Source organism: Myodes glareolus, chromosome 11 (assembly GCF_982192425.1).
Source record: "Myodes glareolus chromosome 11, mMyoGla1.1, whole genome shotgun sequence".
In the NCBI taxonomy this organism is placed as follows: Eukaryota; Metazoa; Chordata; class Mammalia; order Rodentia; family Cricetidae; genus Myodes; species Myodes glareolus.
Genome location: NC_142036.1, coordinates 44364983 through 44384557, shown reverse-complemented (window position 1 = coordinate 44384557; position 19575 = coordinate 44364983). Strand labels below are relative to the sequence as shown.

General features: G+C 44.9%; 1 long non-coding RNA gene across 1 annotated transcript; it reads right to left on the bottom strand.

Moving 5' to 3' along the window:
* Positions 1 to 9338: 9338 nt before the first annotated feature.
* LOC125409928 (uncharacterized) lies at positions 9339 to 14904 on the bottom strand. Its single transcript, XR_015004400.2, has 3 exons — positions 14732 to 14904; positions 13747 to 13864; positions 9339 to 10513 (listed from the first exon to the last, which is right to left on the bottom strand). It is a non-coding gene; the product is annotated as an uncharacterized LOC125409928 (long non-coding RNA).
* Positions 14905 to 19575: the final 4671 nt, after the last annotated feature.

Here is a 19575-nt window from a genome sequence, read left to right as displayed (position 1 = left end):
ACAAGAAGCTCTGCCTGCCATAGTGAAGCTCTGTATGAAGATCACATACACTCTAGAGGCCCCTCTTTGAGGACGTCACACGGATGGGAGGAACGACATTGGTCTGCCACTGTTGGGCACAACTGCAGCCAGGCTGGATGTCCACAGTGGCACTGTACCTACCAGCCTTACACCCAGAACCACCTTCCCCTTCCTGCAAACCTGCAAGAGGGCACACCCTAGGCCCAGCCCTCCACTCCCACCTTAGAGTCCTCAGTACCTAAAATTCTACCAAGGTGGAGTCAAGCGGACCCCAGGCTCCTGACTGGTGACCTTGCCTGCCCCTCACACCCGGTAGGCACTCTAGGAAGGTAGATCAGAGCGTGTGGATCATGGCCTTTATGTTTACAGACCCAAGGGTTCCAATACCCAGGGTGGAACAAGTAAAACCTCACTTAAAGGGGGCACTTTCCTCCCCCGTGAAGCGGGGGGCAGGAGGAAGCCTGGAAACCGCAGAGGCAGCTGACTGAGTATTGATATGAGATCAGCACCTTCCCCCTTCCTTCTCTTTCTCTTCTTCCTCTTCCTTCTTCTTTTACCCCTTCCCTGCTTCCCTCCTTCGCCTACATCTGCAGCCCACAGCCTGAGCAAGCACCCGCCAAGGCTCTTGTTTCTGCCGCCTAACAGACCCTGGGTTGTTTCTGCCCCTTAACCTAACAGACACTGGGTTGAGAAATCTCACTTTTCGAGCTTAGGAAGTCTTTTGTGTGGGTCTTGGATGCATCTAGGTGACTGTTCTGTTCTTCATTTAGGTCACTGATTGTAAATACGTGTTCTCGTCCTTATTGATAACCTGCACTCCATACACTTGCCTCCTGTCACTCCAACTAATTCCACAGTGCCTCTTCTCTTTCTTTCCTTCTCCCTGAAGTTCCTTCCACACAGACTGAGGACCGGGGAGCAGCTTGTGGGCCTGGGTATGCTGTCCTGCTTCGCTCTCATCTTCCCCACCATGCTTCCTCCCTCACCTCCCTGTAACGCTACACTACACACACACACACACACACACACACACACACACACACATACACACTCACACACCTGTTTTTCCTTTTTTTCAAGGTTACTTCAAGAATCAGGTGAAAGAAACTACCTCCCATTTGTAAGGCACTATACAAATGTAAGCAGATTCTATGTCCTCACCCTGGCTGAGTTGTCTGTACAAACATCTTTACAAAAACAGCTCTTACAGCTGAATCTCTATGGTAACTCTGGCATCCTCCACCCCTCGGGTACCATCTTGGCCGTCCAGTTAACTGAATCAAGTGCATAGGCTGAACCAAGCTGAGCCCCTGGGGAGCCCTTGTTCTGGGTTTAGGATGGGAATGAAGGGAAGCCAGTCTCACCCCGGGTGTTATAAAATCAAAGAGTGCCAGCCTGGTTTTTCGAGACAGGGTTTCTCTGTAGCTTTGGAGCCTGTCCTGGAACTAGCTCTTGTAGACCAGGCTGGCCTCGAACTCAGAGATCCACCTTCCTCTGCCTCCTGAGTGCTGGGATTAAAGGTGTGCACCACCACCACCCTTAAGGAGATCATCTTTTGCCGAAGGCAGCTGTGGTGTGTTCCCTGCAGGGTCCTGACAGAATGATCTGTCATCAGTTTCTAAACTAGCATGTCGAAGCTTGTATGGAGCACAAGCTAAGAGCTGTGCCTCTCACTCAGTCAGTGACTGAGTATCCAAGTCAATGCCAACTATGTCCAAGCTTTCCATGAAGAAGAAAAATGGATTCACTTTCAATGGTATAAGTCAACCATGGGTGGCAACCTTCTGGCCAACTTGATCTCAAGGCTCCCCACATCACCCAGTGTGCCCTGGGAACACTTGGCTGACACTCGGAGCTATCGCTTGTTACTGTCCCTGAGAACTTCTGCCGTCTTTCATATCCTGTTGCTGCTCTGTCCGTCCAAAGGTAACAACCTCCCCCACCATACACACTTCGGGGTGCTCCCTCATCCATTTCCATATTCTTCAGGTAATGTCCCTGCCCTAACCACGAAGTTAACATAAGGCTCTTACTGGTCAGGGAGGGAGGGGTGGCTCGATGGTAAAGAGCACTTGCTGCTCTTCCAGTGGACTCAGGTTCGATTCCTGGCACCCATGTTGTGACTCACAGCTGTCATTAGCTCTGGTTTCAGGGGACCCGATTGTGGGGGGGTCTCCATGACCTTAATGGACTGCAGAGATGAGTTGTGGGAGGCAAAGCGGCAGTTAGGCTCACCACGACTCAGAAACTGGTGTTGGTTCAAACTTCTGAAGTTTGACTCCAAGCAGTTTATTTTAGGCAGATTTAAGCACAGAGCAATTTGGTAAAAATTATTCTGGTGATAATTAACACAATCCTACACAAACAATAAAGCATACAGAGATCTCCTTGAGGAATAAAGTAAGCTAAATACAGATCAAATGTGAGTACATAGAAACCCTTTGTAAAGTCCATAAAGATAGTTCTGTAGACTGACTGAGAAAAACAAATTTACAGTGAGGGTCTTGGGGAGAATCCAGTGCTGGCCAAGTCTCTACACAGACAGAGCAAAGGTCACCAGGTAGGAAAGCATGCCCACTCCCCACCTTCTGGGTGGATAATAGGTATTGGATTCCTTCCCTTGAAGGAACAACCAACCTGGTGTGCTTGTCATTCCAGGGGATTCCAGGTTCCCCTAGTGTTTACCTGTGAGTGCAAAGACCTCTGTGCTTCCTACATCCCCCCCCATTTTTGTTTTCCAAAGAGAAATATTGTTTTGTAATAGAAGCCAGGGTTGAATGCATCTCCTGCATGGCTAGTCTAACTGTTATATGCAAGCACAATAGAACTGTATGAACAACCAGCAGGAGACCAATGTTGTGGTGTGTTACTTTAACGATAAAAGATATGTTACATTTGTTTATGCTACAATGTTTAACAATGTAAAGAGGTGTTGCTTTGCCTGCCTAAGGCACTTGATTGGTCTAACAAAAAAGCTGACCGGCCAACAGCTAGGCAGTAGAGGGACAGGCAGGGCTGGTGGGCAGAGAGAACAAGTAGGAGGAAGAATCTAGGTCTAGACAAGAGAGAAAGAGAGGAAAATGAAGGAAAAAGAGAGGGAGATGTTCAGGGCCAACCAGTCAGGCAGTCACCAGCCAGCCAGACATGGAGGAAACAGGAAAGAATGAAAGAAAGGTTAAAAAAAAAATCCCTGGGGCAAAATGTAGATGAAGAGAAACAGGTTAAATTAAGTTATAAGAGCTGGTGGGACAAGCCTAAGTTAAGGTTGAACATTCATAATCAAGTCTCTGTGTCACGATTTGGGAGCTGGTGGTCCAAGAAAGCCTGCTACAGACCAAAGGGGAAAGTCGTCTTAATCACGATAGCCCTTCCAAAGCCACTTGAGAGATTTGTTTATCTCTTCTGCAGATCATCAATCTGCCACATTAAAGCAACACATGCCAGGAAGTGAAGTATGGATTCTGCTCTGACACACTGAAAATTAACACGTAATATAGTCAGTAAACATCTCATCAATTTGGGGTCAGTAGTATTGGGTCCTTGTTGTCACCCCAAGGTCTTGGCTTGATGTTAAAATCTTGATGTCTCTTCAAGCCCTTGGCTTCTTCTTCTTCTTGGGACATCTCCTCTGGATGGGTTTGGTTTTTATCTTTGGATGCTTCGTTTGGTCAGTGGTCTCCAGGGTCCTGGCCTGGCCACAGGCATGGGAGACAGAACCATCTGGGACTTCATTTATTTTCTGGAAAGACGCAAGCATAACCGTGCCCTGATGTTAGAAGAACATCTGTCCCTTTCCACTGAAAGTTTCTAGATCTTTGCTTTTAACATATACATTAGGTTTTATCCCCTTTAGGGCAAAATGCTTTGGGACAGCAGCAGAAGCATTATTGCTTAAAGTGAAAAAAAGTAAAGTAAGCATGGGTAAATATAGCACAGCATGTGGGGTTTATGTGGCTGTATAGATTTTTTTAAATAAAAAAATATTTTTAAATTTTTTTAAAAAAATATTTTTAAAATTTGTCAATTTGTCATTTAAGTATTTGATGGTGTTGTTCCACAAGAGCTTGACACTATGAATCAGAAGGGATTCCAGTAACATAATTAATATCCTGTAAATTGTCAAATTTCTTGAAGCATTTGCTAGTATAAGCCGAACCATCGTCAGTTTTTAGTTGTAATGGGACTCCTAAGAGGCGAAGGTGTATAACACATGATTAATGACATCTGAGGTTGTTCTGCGAGCAGAAGCAACAATCACATTAGAAAAAGTATCAACCGTGACATGAGCATATTTTAAACGTCAAAATTCTGAGACATGAGTAATATCTCTTTGCCAAATGGCATTAGATTTTATCGTTCAAGGATTAGTTCCACCAGCAGGTGGCAGTGGGGTGAAAGGACCAACCGGGCAGGCTTGAGTGATTTGCCAAGCCTGTTCATGGGGTGAAGAGAATTATACTTGTAACAGTTCTGTGTTCTAATGGCAAAGTTCATGAGATTTTTAAGAGGCCTGGAAAGCAAGCACTCGGGGTGAGGAGGGAGCCAGAGCTTCGGCTTGAGAGCCAGCAGATGCTAATGAAGCTGGCATGTGAGGCTGAGCTTGAATATGAGTCCTGAAAAGATGTGGAGATGATTGTAGTGTAGACGTCTGAAGGGACAAAAGTAAGTGTGAGGTAGCCTGAGTCATGGGGTCGTAGGGCTGGGTTTAAGTCTTGTCGTTCCTAGGAGAGAAACAGTTCGAGCACACATGGAGAGTCAGTTAAAACACGCAACGGCTGAGAGATGTGGAACAAAGCTGACTGATTACAGCGTTCAGACTGTTGAGCTGTGCAGCCAGCGTGGGTACAACCTTTTCTGAGGAGGATGTGGAATTTGTATATAAAATATAAGCTCCGTGTCCTTTTGAAGGTCCATCTGTAAAAGCATTAAAAGTGATCTCTATAGGATTTTTAGATGTAATTTTAGGTAATGCCCATGGGATAACTTCAAAAATTCTTAAAAAGGGATCTTTAGGATAATGATTATCTATCGAGCACAAGTAACATGCTAATGCCATCTGCCACTTATTATCAATGGGGAACAAATAATCAACCTACATTTTATTTAGCGGCACAGTGACTTCTACAGGCTTTTTACCAGTAAATTGTCTAAGATGTGTCCTTCCCATCATTATTAAGCCCGTAATTTCTTGTAAATAAGGGGTTACAGCTCACTGCAGAGATTATGCCATGTGTAAAGGTCTTTTTCTTCTTTTTTTTAATTGATTTTTATTGAGCTCTACATTTTTCTCTGCTCCCCTCCCTGCCTCTCCCCTCCCCTTCAACCCTCCCCCAAGGTCCCCATGCTCCCAATTTACTCAGGAGATCTTGTCTTTTTCTACTTCCCATGTAGATTAGGGTCTTCTTTGTTGTCTAGGTTCTCTGGGCCTGTGACCATGTGTAAATTTCTATAATACTTTGTTGATTTATAATCCTAGTAGGTAATGAAGGAGACGGAAGGCTGAGTAATTGGTCAGGGAGTAGGGGATTCTTTCTGTGAACTACTGCTTTTGCAGCAGCATTACTTAACAAACTAATAACTCACTCCACTTTGAGTATTATGTTTCTGATAGAATTTAACCAAGATTCTCCAGAAAGTAAATTAAAGAGCAGAAATAAATCTTTGAAAGTATAAGGCAGATAAGAACATACCCAACTGACACGGCCCCAAATTTTTTCGAAGTATTTGAGGGTATGATGTTTGGGAAGATTTAAGCTGAAAGAGGATGATGGCAAATTTGTTGTTGAGTACTAATATATTTTTAATAATTATAAGGTGATTGTTTTTGTATTTTATCTGGAATTATGTTTAAATTTTGTTCTTTTAGTTTATTTACCATAACAGTTAAAGCATTTCTTTAAGTATTGATTAGGCAAGCATGAGAGGAGAATATTATCCATAGAATGAATGACTAATACCCCAGGAAATTAAAACAGTATCAGCTGAAGTGCTTTATGTACATAATATTGACATATAGTGGGGCTATATTTTTTTTCCCTTGTCGTAACACTTTCCCCTGATTTTGAATTTGGCTGTTAATTGTTTAAAGTGGGAACAGAGAATGTAAAGTATTTCTTATCATCAGGATGTAAAGGAAGAGAAAAAACAGTCTTTTAAATCAAGTATAATAATGTAATGTAACATGAGGAGTGTGCTTATTGGAGTTTCTGTTCCCACAGCCAGTAAGCCCCCAAAGAAAATCACACAGAGAGTCTACATTAGGTTATAAACTGATTGGCTCATTAGCTCAGGCTTCATACTAGCCCTTATAACGTATATTAACCCATTATTCTTCTCTATGTTAGCCATATGGCTCAGTACCTTTTTCTGCGGGGGGGGGGGCAGGTCACATCCTACGTCTTCCGTGGTCTGGGCAGGACTGCAGGAAGAGCTTCCTTCTTCCCAGAATACTCCTGTTCTCATTGCCCCACCTCTACTTCCTGTCTTGTTGTTCCACCTATACATCCTGCCTGGCTACTGGCCAATCAGCGTTTATTTAAAACATGATTGACAGAATACAGACAGTTCTCCAGCACCATTGTAATGTCCTTGAGGAATCATAGTAGGAATGGGGAACCCTGGCTGGTGGGCAACCATTGTTTTCATAGTAGCATTTATGCCCCCTGAGATCATGCAACAGTTAAAATTTATTTTTTCTCTTTTTATGACTTAGAGGAGTTCCCAAGGACTAACTGATGGTTCTGTATGTGTAAGTCACAGCTGTTCCTGTAATAGAAGTTGTGCCTGCTTTAATTTTTTTTTCCCCATGAAGGGGCCACTGATCAATCCATACCGGGTTGGTTTCCCCCTTGATTCTGGGGCTAGGAGCTGCCCCATTGGGAGCTTAAAGGCTTATCATCCTTGTTAAATTTGGATCAACATTCTGTTTAGCCCCAGTGTTTTCCATTTTTATATCATGAGCAAAGAGCCTCAGGTATAGTTGGGGATGTTGGTGGCAGCCTCAGGGCAGCTTCTGGCCACCCTTCAGCCACCACTAGAAGCTGGGAGCCCACTTGGCTCCTTGGCCTGATTTGTCCCCTTGCCAAGAAACGCCCAGAGGACACTTTTGGTCTTTCTAAAGAGGGTTCAAATGATACCTTACCAGAGTCCAGATTGCAAAATAACTGACAGGGATTTTATGCCCCTTTTCACGGGGTCCCCAATTGTCTACATCAACTGTCCCTTGTTTAGGAAACCAATAATTGAATATTACAGTCACTCGTACAACGTTGCAGAGCTGTTTTCTGAATGTTTTGCTCCCATGGATTTTAACAGACATCTAAAAATAATTGTATAAGATGCTTTGCTTCAGAAGGCTGAGAAAACCCTGTGCTCTTTCACGCTCTCATTTCAGCTATGACCCCTTGGGTGAGAGGACTGAGCTCTGACCCTCCTCTTCTATTTAAAGAATTTTTTTTTTTTACCTTTCCAAAGGGTCAAGCCCATGTTGAGTGTCAGTTGTGGGGGTATCTAAGACCCTAATGGGCTGTAGAGAGACAGCTGTGGGAGGCAAAATGGCAATTAGGCACAAAAAGATTCAATAGTCGTATTGATTCAAACTTCTAAAGTTTGACTCCAAGTGGTACATTTAAGCACAGAACAATTTGATGAAAATTATTCTGTTGATGATTAACTCAATCCTTTGTGCACAACAAAGCCTACAGAGATCTCCCTGAGGAACAAAGTAAGCTAAATATAGATCAGATGTGATTACATTGAAATTCTTTGTAAAGGTCCATAAAGATGGGTTCTACAGACTGACTGAAAATGCATGCGCGCGCGCACACACACACACACACACACACACACACACACACACATTTACAGTAAGGGTCTGGGGAAGAATCCAGTGCTGGAACAGTCTCTAGCCACACAGACAGTGCAAACGTCACCAGGATGGAAAACAGGCCTACTTCCCACCTTCTGGGTGGATAGCAGGTACTGGATTCCTTCCCGTGAAGGAACAGCCAACCCGGTATGCTTATTCCAGGTTCCCCTAGTGTTCGTCTGTGAGCATAACGATCTCCACACCACCTAAGATCAATACCCTCTTCTGGCATCCGAGGGCATCAAGTGTGAACATGGCATACAGACGCATGTGCAGGCACAACACTCATACACATAAAATGAAATAAAAATAAATCTCTAACAACAACAGAAAGACCCATACTCGTCAACCAAAGTTTCTTTAAAGGGCATCTGAATCAGCTGAGAAGCAAATATGGAGGCCTTTGGACTTGGTCCTCTCCTATAGCCGCTGTGACAAAGTAACCCTTTTTGTGGACATAGTTACCCCTTTAAATATATAGCCATCCTAAAAGCCATCACTCAAAAGGTAAAGATCATTTGAGACAAATAAGCCAATAAGTTAAAGACTCTTTACACATCACATAAAAATCCTCACTGGTTTTAACAGTGCACACCTTTAATCCCTATACTTGGGAGGCAGAGGCAGGCAGATCTCTATGAGTTCAAGGCCAGCCTGGTCTACAGAGGTAGTTTCAGGGCAGCCAGAGCTATACAGAGACTCTATCTCAAAAAAGACGAAACAAAACAAACAATCCTCACTCATAAGTGAAGAAAAAAAGAAGGAAACAGTGTAAGAGCCATGTTGCATCATATCCCTTACCCAAGCTGCAGCACAGCCGGGCTCCTGTTTGAAGACCCTTTAATGGATCTATATTTACCATGTTTTTAAACTTTTGTTTATGGAAATTTACACAAGTCACTTGGCTGAAGGCTGACGCTTATTTCAGGACAGTGAGTCTGTTACTTGTATGAAGCCCCCGTCAGCCCCTTCTGCATCTGCTCACTCTGCCAAGCCACCTGTGCTCATTTCCAAAGGGGAAAAATAAATTCAGAACCCAGAATCCAAAGCTGGGCTTAAAAACAGCCCCAGGTGCAACGGTGTGCACCCAGAGTCCAGGAGGAGGTCAAGGCAGACTGAACCCAGACGTTCACAGCTCATCTGAGCAATGGAGACTCAGAGAGAGAGGAAGGGAAGGAGAGAGAGAGAGAGAGAGAGAGAGAGAGAGAGAGAGGAAGGGAAGGAGAGAGAGAGAGAGAGAGAGAGAGAGAGAGAGAGAGAGAGGAGAGCCACTTCTAAATTGGACATGGTAGTATATGCTTGTAGGTCCAGCAATTGGAGGTAAATGGAGAAAGAAGTTCCAGGTCATTCATTGTATTAGGGGTCTGGAACAAAACAGAACTGAAAGAATGAACACACACACACATACACATATACTATATATATATATATGTATATGTATATATGTATGTTATATTCCTATTATATTATTTATTACATATATTATAATAATATGAAATACATACACACATGTGGATTTATTGGAGTGGCTTATGGACTTTGGTCCAAGTAGCCCAATAATGGATGAAGGAAAGGTCAAGGATCTGGTAGTTGTTCAGTCCACAAGACTGGATGTCTCAGCCATCCCTGTCTGGTGCTGGAGTCCCACGGAAGCTCTAGAGAGCGGCCATTTCAGTCCACATTAGAATCCTGAAGAAGTTGGTTCTAACTCTAGTGAAGGAATAGCTCAGGGACAGGATAGAAGAACTTGCCCCTAAGAGTGAGGTCAAGCAGCCAAAAGGCAGACTCTCCCTGCTCCCATGTCCATGTGGGCTGCCACCAGAGGGTGTGACCCAGATTTAGGGTGGGTCTTCTGTCTTCAAAAGGTCCAACCAAGAAGAATCCCTCCCAGGTGTGTCCAGCTGCTAGGGTTTTAGTTAATTCCAGATGTAGTCAAGCTGACAACCAAGAAGAGCCATTTTATAATTCATCCTCAGCTACATATGTGATGAAGAGATCCACCTTGAGGTTGAAGAACACCTTAGTTTCTGCCTGGTTGATGATTTTAAGATAGGTGGAGAGACATAGTGTCACAGCACCCACACCCAGGACAGAACATGGCCTGAAAACAGTGTCCTGGGCAGGAGGACACTGTAGATAGGGGTCAGGAAAAACTTGTCTCAGTAACCCAAGGACTTGTGGAGAGAAACCACAAGAATTAGCCATTGCCACCTCAACGACTCAATGAAATTAAAGACGTATTACTAAGTTGTATTCCATCTTTGTTGAGACATACGACCAGCAAGGATTCCTGGCTCATGTCTGTAATCTCAGCATTCTGGAAACTGGAGTAGAATTGTCACAAGTTCCAAGCTAGCCTGAACTACAGAGCTTGTCACAAGGACAATCAGAAAGTCACATAACCAGTGCTTATAGACCTTTCACACTCTACCAGCTGTTGTCCCAAGCAAGATGTGTAGATAGTTCATCTCATCGGCCTTGTAACATATCGACATGGGAGGAATTGGTCGAGCATGGACTTCTACACTGAGCCTTCGGACCCATTCCTAACATTCCTCATCCGAGGGAGGAGTCATGGCGTACAGGATAATGTTGGCCAGTTTTCTGTTGCTGCAACCAATAACCCTAGAGAAATGGTATGAAAAAGAAAGGCTTACATTGGCTCGTAGATACAGAGGTCTTAGTCTATGACTGGCTTGCTGCATTGGTGTGGGGCTCATAGTAATAGAACATCGTGGCCGTGGGAAGGCATAGAAGAGCAGAGCTGCCCACCTCACAGGAGATAGGAGAGAGGGAATGGAGCTGAGGGTGAGACACTCACCCAGTGGTGACCCACTTCTTCCAACCAGACACCAGCTCCCATTCTCTCCCCATGAACATCATTAAATTATAAGTCCTGCTGAGTTCGGAGCCTACATGATGCAATCACTTCTCAGTGAGTGGACCCACCAACTAGCAAGAGGCCAGCCTTCAAAATGACCCTTTTGGAGGGATTCTTCATATCCAAACCATGACTGGAGGAGAAAAATGTTACTCACCACACCAATACGGCAGGCCAGATTTCAGGCCCTGGCTGTTACGGTGTGGGAGTCATACCTCCAGACTCCTTGGCTCCTGAATTTCCACCTTGTGTCACTTGAGCACATGGTTATTGCCCCCAAAGCTCACTCCAGGGACTGGGTGCTGGGCCAGGATGGCTTTCTAACCGTCATTCTAACCGCACTGCCCTTTCTAATGGTTGCATTGGTTCTTCTTGCTGTAGATTTATTTAGCTTACCTTTTGGGGAGTCCAGAAGTCCTTTGTTGCCCTCTGGGACCATCCCGGGCATCAGAACGGATCAAATCATGTTAAATCCCAAGGGAGATGCCATCTGGCTGTCATTAGATCCACCTCACTGATTGGGCATTCTTGGTCCCCAGTGAATGTTTCTCTCTCCCTCTCCCAAGTCAATCACATACCAGTGATGAAATCATTCTTAGCCATGTACCTTGTCCTGTTTGCTGTATTCCTCCAGGGCAATGGGCTGTCACTTGCCTTAATTCTAATGTGTAACCTAGGAGTCAATATGGATACTTCTTCAAAGCAGGATCTGAACCCATCCCAGAGAGCACCTCCAGCGGAAGCTTCCCTCTAAGGAAATAATGAAATCTTTACCTGTTTTGAGCCTTTCTGCTTGAGCTTGGCAGCCAATAACATCACTCATTCAGCCTACATACAGTACTAGCATATGCAGGGTCCTCTGTGGAGCCAGAGACAGAAAAAAAAAGAGGCGGGTTTTCCTAAGTGAAGGGGTACATCATTCACAAGGATGCCCCAAGATGTCAGGACGGACATGAGGAGGGCAAAGGAAAGCAGAGCAGGCATGTGAGGAGAGAGGAGGCAATCCCAAGAAGTCTGGAGACTGTCTGCAAGGCCTACCGGCACAGCCTGACAGTAAGTCTATTTAAGGACAGCCCCAACAAAGGCACCTTATTAGCCAAAGCTATCAAAATAGATGCACTTACTAAATATGTAACCAGACTTCTCACTCCCACTCGGCTCCATATAGAAACAGCCTACAGAAATAATGTTTTTTTAATGTACTCTGAGATGCGTAGTGACATTCCTGTTTGAAAAATCAACTAGGCAGATACAGTGGCACATGACGGTCATTGTAGCACTCAGGAGGCTGAGGCAGGAGGATTGGCCAGGCCAGCTTGGGCTACATAGTGAGGTCCTATCTATCAAAACAGAAGAACCGGGGTTGGAGAACTGACTCGAAGATTAAGAGCACATATTGTTCTTGACGAGGGCCCTAGTTCAATTCCCAGACCCACATGGTGGTTCACTACAGTCTGTAATGTACAGTCCCAGGGGAGCCAATGCCCTCTTCTGACCTCTGCTGGCACCAGGCACATACAGATACACAAGCAGGCAAAACACTCATCACAGAAAATAATAGATAAATAAATCTTAGCTGGGCTGTGGTGGTGCATGCCTTCAATCCCAGCATTTGGGAGGCAAGGACAGGCAGATCTCTGAGAGTTCAAGCCAGCCTAGTCTACAAAGTGAGTTCCAAGACAGCTGGGCCTCTTACACAGAGAAACACAGTCTTGAAAAACCAGAAGAAAAAGAAACTTTAAAAATTAAAAAAGAAGAAGGAGAAAAACTAATCAAGAATAAAAGAAAAGCAAATTAACTGAAGGGAAAATGGCGAGCAATTTGCCCATTATTAGAGTGAGGCAGTAAGAATACTAGACATAAGTTCTTGGGGGGTCTTCCTGGGAACCTACTGCTGAGTTCACAAACAGCTGGCCCAGAGGAATTACGTATGCATCATTGCATTTCGGCCACCCCAAGACTCACCTCTTAGAACAACCGTGTGTTTGCTATGGTTCTCTACTTGCGGCTCACCTAAGTCTCCACCCAGCTCATGAGGCCGATGTCTTCTGGAGCGACTGGGACAGGATTATCTAAGATGACCTCACTTGCTGGCTTGAGGTCTTGGTGCCTGCTGCCATCAGCTGTTCCTTTCAGCTGATGTCATTCAGTAGCCTAGTTCTGTCTCACACCACTGCAGGACGAAGCCAAAGGAGCCTTGTAGAAGCTACAAGGTCCCTGTCATTCTCCCAGAACACACTCAGAGGGACAACCCTGTAAGAAGCCATCTGCAGAGCCAAGAAGAGGCCTAGACCAGTAACCTTGTCAGAATCTTCAACTTTCCAGACTCAAAAACTGAGATTAATTTCTGTCTTTTAAGACATTTGGCCTGTGGCATTTTGTTAAGGAAGCAACCTTAGTTCAGGCTAAGAGTCCGGGCTCTGGAGGAACTAACACATTTGTGAACAGTTTTCGTGGGGGGATGGGCTTTCATTTCTTCTGGGATATTTACACAAAGGTGGGATGACCTGGCTGTGTGGCACAGATGTATTTACCTCTTAAAGAAACTGATGAAACCTTCCAGCCTTCCAAAGTAGCTATAGTCATCCTGCATTCCCACCAGCCGAGACTGAGGCAGACCCTCGTACCCTGTGATCATGCTGGTAACAGGAGTAGTAGCTCATGCTGGTTTTATTTGCATTTCCCGAATGACTCATGGGGTCCATCAGCTTTCTATGTACCTTTTTCCGGTCATCTTTCTATCTTCTTTGGTGAACTATCTGTTCAAACCTTTTGCCCTTCTGTTACTGGTTCAGAGTTAACTAGATGTAAATTTTAAAAAAATGTCAGCAGGGGAAATCCAGAATCGTACTGGATTTGTAGAAAGAGGTAACAGTCATTGAAACCTTAGAGGGGTTGTGAGGACTACAGATAAATTCTGGCCGCTTCAGGCTTTTGTCCAAGTTTATCCCAGCCACCTCCCTAATGATTTTCTCACCACGAGCACCGACTTCCTCCAGCTCCTTCGACAGTCCTGTCCTTTTGACACTTCCCGCTGGAATTTCCTGGGTCAGGAGGACATCACTTCTACCACTCTTCCGGAAAGTTTGCCAAGTCTGTGGACAGATACGAAGCCACCCATAAAAAGGGCCTAGATAAGATTTGGCCCAGAGTGTTGTCTGGGAGCACCAAGCAGTGTCCAAAACACAGTCCACTCTAGGGAGGATTTTGGAAGGGAGGGATGGTGAAGGAGGCATGTGGAGAGATAGGAGCAAGCAAGCCCTTGTCATAACACTGAGGGCTATAATCAAGGACATTGTGTTCAGCCATGGATAACACCAGGCTGGAAGGAGATAAGTGGAAGATGGTGCAGACCAGAGCAGGACAGATGATTAAGGATCAGGCAGCTGAGTTATGAGGCTTATTTAATAGAATTCACTGAAGCTCATCCATTTAGCAAAATGTCGCTGAAGCTAATTTTCCATCAGAGCCCAAAAGGAACCACTGGTAAAAAGATAAAAGATCAGGAAAACAGCAAATATAAACGTCAGCTTGTCTGGCAAAGCTGAGCAAAAAGATCATGTTTTCCACATTAAGAAGATCAGACACAATCTGAACATGTCTCTCTTGTGTTGTGACAAACCTCTTAGTGACATTTTTCTATTCCACCTCTCTCTCTTTCTCTTTCTCTCCCCTTTTTCTTCTTGTCTTAGGGTTTCTATGGCTGTGATGAAACACCATGACCAAAAAACAAGTTGGGGAGGAAAGGGCTTATTTGGCTTACACTACAGCATTGCTGCTTGTCAGTGAAGGAAGTCAGGACAGGAACTCAAAGAGGGCAGGATCCCAGAGAAAAGAGCTGATTCAGAGGCCATGGAGGGAAGCTGCTTGCTGGGTTGCTTCCCCTGGCTTGCTCAGCCCACCTTCTAGTAGACTCTAAATACATCAGATTGGTCTTGAGCCTGTAGTAGGCCTCACCCTACCTGTTGAAGGCCCAACTAGAGCAAAAGGCTGCCCTTCCCCAAGCAAGAGCGACCTCTCCAGCAGACTGGCAGACTGCCTCTGAACCTCATCCACAATGGCAGCTCTTCCTGGTTCTACAGCTGCCGCCTGTGGACTCAAACTAAACCCCTTCCTGTGTCCCCACCCTGCTGGCCTTTCCCTTTAAACTTTGGAGTCATTGAACCTCCCTAAGGTGTGGTAAGGCAATTCCTAAACACAAATCTCTTTACACACACACACACACACACACACACACACACACACATATTAGCTGTGTTGATATTTTATGTGAAATATCACTAGCAATGCAGGTAAGCAAAAATCCTTTTAAAATGTGACCATGTCACAACTTCCACAATTAAGGATCCCAAACAGGAAACTTTTAGGTATCTGTAATTATTACCAGCTCAGATGTAAGTTGAGGTGTGTGTGTGTGTGTGTGTGTGTGTGTGTGTGTGTGTGCGTGTGTGTGTATAATTTATTTTGTAGGGACCAGGAGTGGGTGTAGGAAACACATATACTCCACACTCATGTCCAGGTCAGAGGACAACACTGGGAGTCAATTCTCTTTCCAGCATGGAAAGATTCCTGGGGTTGAACTCAGGTTATCAAGATTGGCAAACGGCTCCATTAACCACTGAACTATCTTGCTGGTCCCAAGGTACAAGCTTTTGCAAGCAAATAAGTTAATAGTTTTTTCAGTGATACAAAAGGCCATTGATAAGAGCACACATAGTTCAACTTGCTCTGAGCGTAGTGAATTAAAATGTGTTTCAGCTTTAGTTGAGCCATTAAAATTGGTCTCTCTCTAGTTAATCATTTCTCTCTCAGCTTTTTTTCTTATTTGAAAAGAGACTCCAGTGCCAATTTAACATGGAACTAGCAGCCTTGGCTAGAAGATAAGAGAGTATCCACCTCCTCATCAGAATGCTTTGGTAAGTGTCTGTCCTTTGACTTGTGACATGCGCTATACAAAGACCTTCTCACAGTGGCTTGAAAGCTATCCACATAAGTGGCCAATGATGATCATTTATTGAGCATTTACTGTGTGTATAATAAAAGCATTACCTGCACAAAGCCCTTATTCTCACAATGAATCTGTTAGGTAGTATTCATTCATCTTCTCCCTTTAGAACTCCTTTGTCACTCACGGAGTCCCCTGGGATCCGTTTGAGTTGATGTTAACAAAGTGACACAAAACATTTGCTCACAGGAGAGACCAACCATGCAGTTAGAGAGTTGGAGCTCTGGGCTTGTGATAGGAGTCAACCGGGGGACCATTCCACAGGACCAGTCGCTTCACCAGCTCCAACCCATCCTACATGGGGTAGATGCTATCTCCAAGACTAGTGGCGGACACAGGATATCCCAGAGGAACTCCGATTAGGCTCCAGTGATGATGGTGTACCAGAAACCAAGAGGCCTTGAACACAGACCAGCGACTCTTTGTAGTGAACATTTGCCAGTAAGACTGATGGGACAAGAGGTATTCTATACGGCACACTGAAGCCCCCATTGCCTCCAGGATGAATCAAGAGGTGATGGAGAAGCCAGAAAGAAAGAGAAGCAAAGAGATATTTCTGTTGTTGGGGATTTTGTTTGGTTTTGGTTTTGGTTTTATTTGTTTGTTTTGGGGATTTTTTTTTTACTTTTGTTCATTTGATTGCTTACTTTTATTTGTTTCCTTATGTGGGGATATGTGGCAGGGATAAGAGGAAGACTGGGGGGGGCACCGGGAGGCAAACGGAATTGGGGTGCATGATATGAAACCCCCAGAGTCAATAAAGAAGTTATTAAAGAAAAAAAAAGAGTGAACCTGGGAAGAATAGAGCTGGGGAGGAGGGTGGGGAGGAGTTGAGTTTGATGGTGTGGCTCATCCAGTCACGACTATGAAGTACAACAGACGTAGAAACTCTACATGGCATCCTGAATGTGCAGAGCAGCTGACCCGGAAGTTAAACAAGGTCACCACCCTTGGTTAGCACTTGGAGAGCAGGAACTCTAAACAGTGAAGTTCAGAGTTTCCCGGCTGGGGCAAGAGCTGATTATAGAGAGCTACTGGGGGATTTGGAGGAGAGACGTCGCTAGCCTACAGCAAGGCTCACATGGATATATACTTTTGTTAAAACTCATAGAATTCAACACTAAATAAGATGACTTTTTACTATGAATACATGTTTCTGTAAATAAATTTGCCCTGTACGTTTTCTATAGCTATAACCAAAGACTTGAGTCTAGATTATTTTTTAAAAGGCTTATTTTAGCTATTTTGACTTATAGTTCTAGAGGTCAGAAGTCAAATAACATGATGTCACATTTGCTCATTTCTGGCAAGGGCCTTATGATTTCCCAGATTACGGCAGGAAAGGAAGGGACAAGCAGAAGTTGTGAAGGAGGGAAAAGGTGGTAGCTAACCCAGCTACAGGAGGAGATTATTGGTCCAATGTGAAGGCTCAATTTCTGTGATCCAAACACAACCCACAGCCCCTACCTCCAGCCCCTGCTGCCCGGGAAGAAAGGCTACGAGAACACATGTTGCTGGGTGGGGTGTGTGATAGTCAGCTTTACCTGTCGACTTGACACAGCCTGAACTCACCTGGGCACAGTGCCTCGGAGGAATCGTCTATGAGGATGATTGTGGGTATGTCTGTGGGAGCTGTGTCAATTAACTAGCCCCCTATGGATGGCACCATTTCCTAGACCACCTATAGAAGGGTGGAAACTCTGAGCCGAGCACAGCAAGCCAGGAAGGGCACATGTCCGCATTTCTCTCTGCTCTTGACTGTGGCTGCGACGTGACTAGCTGTTTGAAGTCCCCTGCTTTGACTTCTCCACAATGATGAACTATAACCTGGACTTGTAAAATAAACCCTTTTCTCTCACAAGCTGCTTTTTGTCAGGTTCTTTTTCTTTCTTTCTTTCTTTCTTCTTTCCAGCACAGCAATATAAATGAAACTAGGACAGGGGGACACTCATACAATAGCAAAGTGATGCCTTAGTAAAAAAGTGTGTGTGTGTGTGTGTGTCTAGGGGTGACTTGGTGAGCTGAAGTGCTTGCTACACAAGTCTGATGACCTGAGCTTAGTCTCTGGATCCCACAGCTCTCCCCTTGACCTCTGACCTCTTCACATGCTCTGTCATATTACACACACACACACACACACAAACTAAAAACAGAAACAAAAACAAAAAGCAGAGCAGGGCAGAGGGGACACTGGCCTCTGAAACACTACACTCATCCTCAGCAGCAATACGTGTTAGTTAACACGGCAGTGAGCAGGGCCCCCCTCCATGGCCTCAGCTTCAGTTTCTGATGCCAGGTTTCCGCCTTGAGTTCCTGCCCTGACTTCTTCCGGTAACAAACTGCGATGTGATGTGAAAGTGAAACGAACCCTTTTGAACCCTTTTCTCCTTAAACTGCTTTCCGCTCATGGTGTTTATCACAGCAGTAGAAGCCCTAAGACATCCATTATAATGAGCCGCCTGGCCTCAGGCTGAAAGACCATGGACTGCCATGCCCAAACTGGGAGCCCAAAGCGAACCTTTCATTTTTATAATGTGATGACCCCAGGTGCTTGTTAGAGTATCTGGAAGGTGACTAAATATAATATTAATAGATTCACCTTTATACCAGTGTGGTTGTAAAATGCATGTTTAAAACTATGCTCTGTGTGAAAGAAGGACTCAAAAAGGCAAAAGCAGCCCAGGCTCTTTTAAAATCACAGGGTAGCTCTTTCTAAAGCAGCTTTCTGTGTGTCTGTAGCTTACACAATCTCGCTGGAATAACTAGGTCAGCTTTTAGCTGTCTACCGCTTAGCCAGAGGGGAGCAAGCCAGATCAGACAGCGCAGCTCTGGCCTCTCCTTCCTGTCCCTTCCTTCTCCCTTGTCACCACAGACCTCCAGACTTCTCAGGTTACACAGCAAGACTCAAGCCAGCAATCAAATGACTGTCCCCAGCAGCCATTGCTTTCAGTGTGCCGGCGATATACCCACGTCCTCTTAGCCCAGAGTCTTAGACCCAAAACACCTGAGTGTGCAGCGTTTCCTCTTGAGTCTCCTGGTTCAGAAAATGATGTTATCACTGTTAATACCTACACCCTTTCTCTACCAGGTCAAATCCAAGTACTCACCAGTTTTTCAAGTAGCCTGAACTGTTTGGGACCAGGATGTAGAGAATCCTTGGAGAGGCATGTGAGGGTTGGGTTTTCCTACAGAGAGAGAGAGAGAGAGAGAGAGAGAGAGAGAGAAATGGTTCTCCTTATATCAGATGAAAACCCAGGAACTGATCACGGAGAGGTTCAAAGGAGACAGGGTCAAAACAGAGTCAGGGTCTAGGAAGGGCAGCGACAGACAACATGATGGGCCCTGGGAGAAGCTGATGGGAAATGGGGCAAACAGAGGAGTTCTTTCCTGCTCGGGATGGCAGCCACTAACTCTACAGCTGTGAAGACTATCTCAGAGAGCTTCCCCCATCACGCCAACACTTAACGTGAGCTGGTGGAGGGCCAGCAGTGGGCAAGTGAGACACTATCTTACTTCCTCTTTTTTTTTTTTTTCCATGGCAAACACTAGGCAGAAGTAGGGGAAATGTTCATTGTGGCTCGTCCTATGGGGGGAGGTACGATGGAGTCTGTGGCAGCAGGAATGTGAGGCAGGGGCTCATCACACCCTAACAGATCAGGATGCAGCGGAAAGGATGCTAGCTGACAGCTGGCTTTCCCCTTTCCCTTCTTCATTTTGCCTGAGATCCTAGAATGTGGCACATGTTCGGGGCATGTTTTACCCTTCAGCTAATCCTCTCTGGAAAGACCTTCGTAGACACAC